General features: G+C 41.5%; 1 protein-coding gene and 1 long non-coding RNA gene across 2 annotated transcripts in view; both read left to right on the forward strand.

Annotated features, from left to right (window-relative positions):
• The window catches only part of LOC130222130 (gastrula zinc finger protein XlCGF8.2DB-like), a 237,408-nt gene that overhangs the window by 179,275 nt on the left and 48,345 nt on the right, over positions 1-9,788 (forward strand). The gene's annotated exons all lie outside the window — the stretch shown is intronic.
• On the forward strand, positions 4,875-9,397 carry LOC130222294 (uncharacterized). Its single transcript, XR_008836426.1, has 3 exons — positions 4,875-4,953; positions 5,067-5,135; positions 9,051-9,397. It is a non-coding gene; the product is annotated as an uncharacterized LOC130222294 (long non-coding RNA).

A 9,788-nucleotide genomic window follows, 5' to 3' on the forward strand; every position in this document is an offset into this window, starting at 1 on the left:
TTCTGAGGAGGTGAGTGTGATAGGTGAGTGGTCGGTTGAGGAAGTGTTCCTGGTGTAGGGTTCTGTATTGTCTCTTTCAAAGCGGGCATAAAAGTCATTTAGCTCGTTCAGAAAGGAGACATTTGTGGCTGTGGTTGTGGACTGGCTGGGTTTGTAGTTGTTGATGGCCTGGATGCCCTGCCACATGCGCCAAGGATCAGAGTTGGAAAAGTGCTCCTCTAACTTTGGCTTGTAACAGTGCTTGGCCTTTTTGATGCCCCTCTTCAGATTAGCCCTGGAAGTGCTGTAGGCCTGTGCATCCCCTGATCTGAAGGCAGTGTTGTGTGCCTTCAGCAGGAGGCGCACCTCCTTGTTTATCCATGGCTTGTGATTTGGGTATGTGGTGATCTGTTTCTGGGTTGTAACACTGTCTATGGTGGGGTTGATATATTCCAGAACAGAGGAAATGTAACTATCAATGTCTGTGTGAGAGACACATGTGGCCTGGGAAGCAAACATACTTTAGTCTGTGTGTTCAAACCTGTCCTGGAGTGTGGAGTCCACCCCCACTGGCCACACTTTGATGGTCCTTACTGATGGCTTCACACGGTTGATGAGGGGTGAGTACTTGGGGGTCAGGAACAAAGAAAGGTAATCTGATTGACCCAAGTGGGGAAGGGGGTCACAGCGTATGCTTCAGCCATGTTTGTGTAAACTTGGTCTAAAGTTTTGTTTCCCCTTGTGTGGCAGAAAATGTTCTGATGGAATTTGGGGAGCACTGTCTTTAAGTTTGAGTGATTAAAATCCCCAGCAACAATAAAAGCAGCCTCCGGGTGAGCAGTCTGTTGTTTGCTGATGGCTGCATGAAGTTCATTTATAGCAAGCTTGGCATCAGCATCGGGAGGAATATAGGCAGCAGTTATAATGGTGGAGGTGAACTCCTGTGGCAGATAAAACGGTCTACATTTAACCATTAGAAATTCCAGGTTAACAGAGCAATGTCTCCCAACGACGACAGAGTTTGTGCACCAAGCTTTGTTAATATAAATGCATAATCCTCCGCCTCTGGTCTTACCGGAGTCATCCGCCGTTCTGTCTGCTCGGAATGTTTGATGCTCTGTTAGCGATATAGCGTTGTCTGGTATCACGCTGTTTAGCCATGTTTCTGTGAAAATCCTGACATTACTGTTCCATAATCTTTTGCTGTGGTTGATGCGCAGTCGAATCTCATCCATTTTGTTCACCAGTGACCGTACATTGGTGAGAAAGATGCTGGGTGAAGACAGCCGGTGTGGTGTTAGCTTTAGCTTAGCTCTTAGCCCGCCCCGCTTCCCCTGTCTTTGTTTACGTTCTCTGCGCCGCCTTCGAGCACTTCCGCCCGGCCGGGTAGGGCTCTCAGGCCCGGGTGTCCTGGCGATCTCAGGGATGAGTCGAAGATTGCTAATAAAACTGTCCGGAATGCACAAACCAATATCTAAGATGTCCTGTCGGGTGTACGATGTAAAAGCACTGCTGTTCTGCACGAAAATACCCGAAATGAGCAGAAAAAATACTGCAAAATTGCAGAAACTGGAGAGACGCTGGGCCTCGCCATCTGAACGCGCCGCCATCTAGGAGTTTCCTCCACCTCTCCTTCAGTGAAGGGGGATCCGCTGAGCCTTAGGGTTGTTTCCATAGCTTCTTGAAAAGACCCTCGAGGACCAAATTCTCTCAGTGGAGTTTTTAATGGTTCATTTAATCCAAGATAGAAAAAATGGATGAGGAAAAGTTCTGGTAGGTCTGAATTATTGACAATGTTCAAAAAAGTATTAATATAGTCCTCGAGGGTGTTAGCTCCTTGGTTGAGTTGACTGACCTGATCTGCTGGACCCATTGTGTGTGGCCGAGTCTTCTGTAACACGGGGAGTGACACAGACAACTGAAGTTTAGGATCCACTTGCAGGTTTATTCGAAGTCAGGGAATCAATGGTTAACCACAGGTGCAAACAGATGAATAAAGGCAGTCCAGAATCGTAGTCAAACACAGGCGAGAGGTCGGTAGACAGGCGGCAGACAAGGAGAAAGGGAAACCAGGCAAAGATCAAAACACGGAGGAACAAACACGTTGTAATGTCACTTTACAGAAAACAAGACCTGGCAATGGAAGTGAGAGTGTGTGCTGTTTAAATAGTGTCTGTAATCAGTCTAGAAGCTGCAACAGCTGTGGGAGTCTGTAGCAATGTTCGTTGTTGAGGGAAGAAGAAGACAGGGTCGGCGATTCAGGTAAGCAATAAAGTTTTTTTATTTTTCTTAAGTAAGTGCACAACACCCGTAGTGCGTGTGTGTGTGTGCTCTCTCTCCCTCTTCTCCCGGCTGGTTCTGTTCTCCTTAAGAAGGGTGTCTCTCCGGCCCAATCACTAGAATAAACAGGTGTTATTTATTATTTCTGATTGGCCTGCTGATTAGCCGCCGGGCTCCAAGCCTGCTCTCCCCCCTCATTGGGTGTTAGATCATGCTTACCTCTCCACAGAGTCTAATCAGTGGAAATGAGGAAGCATGTGTGTGTGTGTGTGAACAGAGTGCATGTATGAATATGTGGTCCATGAATGGCGGATTTGTAGTGGATAGGTTATTGTGTGTGAGATCCAGTGATCTAGGAAGTTACGATCGCTGGTGATCGTGACAATCATGTTGTGACTGACAAATTGGGAATCTCTCCAGAGATGTAAATGTACCTGTAAAAATTGTCTAACATGCCTTTCACATTCACATCTTGTTGTGAATGTGAAACCTAAATAAATAATGTGCCTGTTGGCTATTACACCTAAGCATCAAGTAAAAGTGAAGATATGAAAATTAAAATTAAAAGTGAAAACTCTCTGACTGTTAGACCATGGCTGCTCTCAAGGCAGATTGGTTTGGTAATATTCCCAATTAGTTTGTGACATGTCCATTTACTCTATATAGGGAACAGAACTCCATAAATAACTGAGATATACTGATTTGTCTGGTCAGCTGTCAAATGACTTTTATTTTTAAAGACACATAGGGTAAATGTGGAACGATGTAAACAAAGAAAGCCCAGCAAAAAAGGAGTCTATGTTTCACGACTAAAATAGGGTTTCCCTTTCAAGACAGCCAAAAAGGTATTGTATTGTCATGCAAGTTGTTACATTTAAATGTCACTATTATATATAAAATGAATACAGTGGTATCATATATTTAATTTTAGCGTGTAATTGGCACATTTCATTATATATACTTCCCTACTTCATTTAAGCAGGCTAGGGTAACCCCTCTGCTAAAGAAACCCAACCTGGATCAAACGCTACTTGAAAACTACCGACCGGTATCCCTGCTTCCATTCATGGCCAAGATTTTGGAGAAAGTAGTGTTCAATCAAGTCCTAGACTTTCTTACTCAAAACAACCTCATGGACAACAAGCAATCTGGCTTTAGGAAAGGCCACTCAACTGAGACTGCTCTGCTCTCGGTCGTGGAGGACCTCAGACTGGCTAAAGCAGACTCTAAATCATCTGTCCTCATCTTGCTGGATTTATCAGCTGCTTTTGACACTGTAAACCACCAGATCCTGCTATCTACGCTTGAGTCACTGGGCGTCACAGGCACTGTTATTCAATGGTTCAGTTCCTACCTCTCGGACAGGTCATTCAGGGTGTCGTGGAGGGGAGAGGTGTCCAACCTACAGCATCTATACACTGGGGTACCTCAGGGCTCTGTGCTTGGACCACTTCTCTTCTCTATCTACACGGCATCTTTAGGAACAGTCATCCAGAAACATGGTTTTTCCTACCACTGCTATGCTGATGACACCCAGCTATACCTCTCTTTCCACCCTGATGATCCCTCGGTTCCAGCTCGCATTTCAGCCTGCCTGTCAGACATTTCACTCTGGATGAAAGATCATCATCTCCAGCTTAACCTCACGAAAACGGAAATGCTTGAAGTTTCTGCCAACCCGACTCTTCACCATAACTTTTCAATCCAGATGGATGGAGCAACCATCACTGCATCCAAAATGGTAAAAAGCCTTGGAGTTACGATTGATGACCAACTGAACTTCTCTGACCACATTTCTAGAACTGCCCGATCTTGCAGATTCGCACTCTACAACATCAGAAAGGTCCGACCCTTCCTATCTGAACATACAGCTCAACTCATTGTTCAAGCTCTTGTCCTCTCCAAACTGGACTATTGCAACTCTCTGCTAGCCGGGCTACCAGGTAGTTCTATCAAACCTCTTCAGCTGCTTCAGAACGCAGCTGCACGAGTGGTCTTTGATGAACCCAAAAGAGCACATGTCACTCCGCTACTCACCCGTTTGCACTGGCTTCCAGTTGCTGCCCGCATCAAATTCAAAGCTCTGATGTTTGCTTACAAAGTGACCTCTAGCTGTGCTCCTTCGTATCTGCTCTCACTTCTGCAGATATATGTGCCCTCCAGAAACTTGCGTTCTGTGAATGAACGTCGCCTCGTTGTTCCATCCCAAAGAGGGAAGAAATCACTTTCCCGAACTCTCACATTCAATCTGCCCAGTTGGTGGAATGAACTCCCCAACTACATCAGAACAGCCGAGTCACTTGCTGTCTTCAAGAAACGACTAAAAACGCAACTGTTTAGTCTCCACTTTTCCTCCTAATCTGCAATTGCCTCTCTGGCTATACCACTAACTGAGCCCTCTTTCTCTCTCTCTCTCTCTCTAAAAAAAAAAAAAAAAAAAAAAAAAATTTCTACTAATGTTTTGCTTCTTAGACTTTTACACGCCTGAAACTTGTCTATAGCGCTTGTTCACTGCTGCTCTTATAGTTGTGTAAATTGCTTCCTTGTCCTCATTTGTAAGTCGCTTTGGATAAAAGCGTCTGCTAAATGACTAAATGTAAATGTAAATATATGATGTTTATTTAAGCTGCTGTGAAAGACTGTCAGACAACTGTGGTAGGACCAAAGACAGGCGCTGTTTCCAAGCCAGAAAAGGTATGACTCCAAACACACTCGCCTTTTTTACTGTACTATAGAAAGTCAGGTCACTAATCTTTTCTGGCACAAGCAGTGAGATATATGGTCCTTTTTCCACGTGAAAAATTTAGGCTGCAAGAAAAGGATGGACTGCTACAGCAGAAGCACCAAAGACAGGCGCTGACCCCAAGCCAGAAAAGGTAAGACTCCAACACACTCGCCTTTTTACTGTACTATAGGAAGTCAGTCAATATAGATGATAAAGATGTTGTTGCATATTGAATGTCAGGTAATGTTTTAACATTGTCATTCTACCAAAGATTGTTTAATATGATAATTTCCTTACAGGTGTTAATGCTAATGTATAGTGTAACACTGGTAGATTGAAATAAACTTACTTGGGAAATGACCCAAACTGACATTTTACATGTTTCCTGTTTCAGGCCACAACAAAGTTCTTTAACAGGCATTGTAACTGTGTGGTTTAGCTTTTGTCCACAGGCTATCATTAAAACAAATTCTCAAAAAAATGTTGTAGTGTGAGGAACACAATTTAATCAAAGACCTTGGTCAAATTCCTTTTTTTGTACTGTGCATTTAAAAAATGTATCTCAAACTATGAATCAATTCCTGGCTGTTTCATTCTTCATACATGAAAGACTTAAGTTAGATCATGGGTATTTTTTGTTTTGTTTTATTTTGTTTTGATTGTTTCGGTCTTAAAAACGCTTCCCAGACCCCGGGCAACAGGTCTGTAAGCTCAAACCTGCAGAAGCAGCCTATTTAATATAAACAGGATTATATTGTGGTAAATCTAATTACAAGTAAAGGTGGTACACAAAGTCTGTATATTTAGTTATTGGAGTATTGTAATGAATTGAGAAAGATTAATGTCAATAATAAAAAAAAAACAATCATCCTCTTTAAAACAAATTTGAAACTTATACATTACACACTAAGAAATAAAAATACAACAACTATCATATGAGTGATAATTATTTAAAATGGTACACTTTTGTATTTTCATTTAAAGATAAATACGTATACTTGAAGTACTAACACTTCAGCTTCTATGAACTTTATTTACAAACATGAATACTTTGAGAAGGTAATGCCCAAGCATTTTGCACTTCTATTTCTAGACACATAGACATGGTTAGTATTCTCACAGAGATTTTTGGTCAAGAAATAATTATACATATGTGTCTGGCACACATTTAATTGTTGACAGCTAATATGTGGGTGACTTGTTCCAGCACTGAGCATTTCGACTTTGTCTGAAATCTCAAAATATTTTTTTATTCATTTAAATTCATTGAATTAGTCTGTTATGCCTTATGCCATTGGATGAAGAAAGATTTTGCATTTGGCAAATCCACTCTACAGGTAAAATGAACTAAATGTATGAATACAATACTCTTGACAAAAATGTGTAAGCCTTGAAAAGTTAATGTGTATCATTCAACAAACCAATATATCTACAGGTACTTTTGTGTACTTTAGCTTACATGGCTAATAACAGAGTACAGGTGCTGGTCACATAATTAGAATAGCTTCAAAAAGTTGATTTATTACACTAATTCAATTTAAGAAGTATAACTTGTATACATGTATAGATTCATTCCCACACAGACTGGTAGATGTCAAGTGTTTGTTTCTTTTAATTTTGATGATTTGTATGACAACTAATGAAAATCCCAAATTGAGTGCATTATAAAATTTGAATATTACATAAGACCATGTTTATCGCATGTTCCTTCTCACAATACACCATAGATTTTCCAGTCTTTACCTGAGGTGAAATGTTTCTGACACAGTCTGTTTAAGTGTGGCTTGACTCAAGGAATGTGATGTCTGTCCATAGTGGTTCTTGAAATACTGACTCCAGCAGCAGTATCCCACACTTTTTTGAATGGGTTTTGTTTTACAATTATCCCCAGGATGCAGTTCAAATCAATAAAATAAAATAGAATCAAATCAAATCAGGCCTTTATTTGTCACATACACTTTTGTATAGTAAAATAGAACCCCCCTCCCCGACCATACACAAACATCACAATTTTCAGGGGAAGACATGTCACAGGAGGTAGCATTTAAGAAAGGAAGTAAGATTCATTTCAGGAGAGAGAGGCAAAATAAACTCCCTATCGCCTTGCTCTTGAATTAGGGCAGGGTGAGAACAGGGAGAAAAAAAAGCCCCAGCAGTCAAGCACATGAACATACAAGACATGACATCGCAACAGGGGATGGGAACAGGGGATGTGGATATAGTCCGATGAGGGCGGGTAGCCATCTAGTCCTGCAGCCAGGGGGCGTAGGTCACAGACGCGCCTACCCACTCCACTTGGTGAAAGCACACAGAGGCGTTGGATGAGGGGCTAGGTGGTGATTGTCTATCTGTAGTTGTGTATGTGTGTGTGTGTAAGCCTGTAGAGTCCAACAGGTGTCCTTGACAGGGAGCAGGAATTTCAGAGAAAAGTACTTCAACTTTAGGTCAATATCTGCCAATTTCACAGATATTTAATGTCTGTCACTCGTCTCCAGATCTGGCCAAATGTTGTTGCAAAGCTACTAGTTTCACCCTGAAGTTTTCCAATTTGCAGTGTAGGATCATAGTCTGAGTATTAGCGAGCCTACCCATCAGCGTTTTAATCAAGCCGGCTAGCCTGGTGGGGTTTTGACCAGCACTGACCGCTTTCATCAATCGTCGATACCCCAGGGCCCAGCATAAGCCCATCAGCAGAAACCCTGTTATCATTGTTCCGAATAGCTAAATATCTTCAATATCCTCCAGAGATAATTCTCCCACCCGTCCATCACGTATCCAGCTGCAAATGTCCCCGCAGGACAAATGGGGTCTCCTGAGCCCAAACTACTCGTCGATAAGATGGTGTCAATCGCATTCAGAGACCAGTTGATCAAATCCATAATTCCTTATCCGTTTGGATAGCAGGGCACGAAGAGCCTCAGAGATAAAATAAGACCGCCTGCGCTAAGAGCCCAAGAAAGAATGAGGGATAACAGACCTTGTTATCCCTCTGGCTTGAACCCTTATTTTCTACAACATCTTTTCCATACCTTAGCTTCTATTAATGTGCCTGGACACAGAGCTCTGTGAACAGCCAGCCTCTTTTGCAATGACATTCTGTGTCTTGCCCTTCTTGTGCAAGTGTCGATGGTTGTCTTGTGGACAACTGTCAAATCAGCCATCTTTCCCATAATTGTGTAGCTAACCGAACGAAGCTGTGGTCACACTGGAAATTTTTCCCCATAGACTTCCATTCTTACCCACCCAAATGCAACAGACAGCAAACACAAGCTGGTGCGTCAAGTTTTAAAGATCGCTGCATTGGAAAGTTCAAGCTTGGTAAACTCTGAACTGCGAAATCGCATCACTTGACTGCGTGAGACCAATCGAGGATCAAAACATGACCTCTCTGTATTTAAAATACGGAGCAATTGCTCACTTTTTAAAATGTCTAATCATCTTGTTCAATCACCCCCTTTTCGCAGCGCCATACGACAAAATTTTACACACACAAACTATAGTGTGACCGCAGCTCAAGACCTATAGACAGTTTAAAGGTCTTTTTTTTTAGGTGTTTTGAGTTAATTAGTTGATTAGAGTGTGACACCAGGAGTTTTCAATACTGAACCTTTTCACAATATTCAAATTTTATAAGACACTCAATTTAGGGTTTTCAGTAGTTGTCATCAAAACCATCAGGATTAAAAGAAATAAACACTTGACATACCAGTCTGTGTGGGAATGAATCTACACATTATACATTATATGAAATAAACCTGTATTTGCTACAATAACGATCATGGTTTTGAGGATGGATAGGTCTGTCTTTTTCAACATACACAAGCACTTGCAGTGATGACAGATCAGTTAATCCAGATATTCTAAACTGATTTAAAAACTAGTTTTAAGAAGTAGCTTGTAATTAGCAAATTAGCTTCTGTTTGTTCTGTTCACAAGATTACATGATCCTTTATCTGCCAAATCATCTCAGATGTTTTAAATGATGTGTAAATAACAGACAGGACAAATACAGAACAAAACATAAAGAATAAAACATTAATAAATGCTTTATTTTTTACTTTCTCAGAGGCTCATATAGAAAAAAGACCAAAAAAAAAAGTTACATCAACCATGGTCCATGCTGGCAAGGACAAGACCCCACAAAAAAAGTACAATGTGCAAAGCTTCAGAGATCACCACAACTCCCAAAAAGCCAAGCAGATGCTGTACTCCATCAGCATTACTGGCTTACTTCTGGAGAAATTGATTTTGCATCTTACTTGCTTGCAAAAGAGTACCCAGACAACGATAGACTTCAGTCAACACTCTTATTCAGTGCCTTACACAATGGAAGGATTGTGGGTACTTCAAGCAACCCATTTGTACAAATTGTACATACTGGAGGCAATCACTGGCTGACTGTAAGCAACATATTTTGTGGGAAAAATCCGATTTGTGTTTATGACAGTCTTTCTACTGGTCTGGATAATAAAGACAAACCAAAGTTGTCTTGGTTACTTAGACCAGTGGAAGAGACATTTACAATCATTTATCCTCCTGTTCAACAGCAGTCCAACTTCAGCAATTGTGGATTATTTTCAATTGCATTTGCACGTGTATTGTGCTGCAACCTGAGGCCTGAAAACTGTAGGTTCTGTGAGAGCCGACTGAGGACAGAACTTGTAACATCATTCAGAGGAGGCAGAGTATGTTTTAAATATGACCCAAGAGAGAGCATTGGACTACTAAGACAAACAACTGTGGATGTCCACTGTGTATGCAGGACTGCACACTGTAGTGAACTGATGGTGGAATGCTCTTTGTG

Source organism: Danio aesculapii, chromosome 4, assembly GCF_903798145.1.
Source record: "Danio aesculapii chromosome 4, fDanAes4.1, whole genome shotgun sequence".
In the NCBI taxonomy this organism is placed as follows: Eukaryota; Metazoa; Chordata; class Actinopteri; order Cypriniformes; family Danionidae; genus Danio; species Danio aesculapii.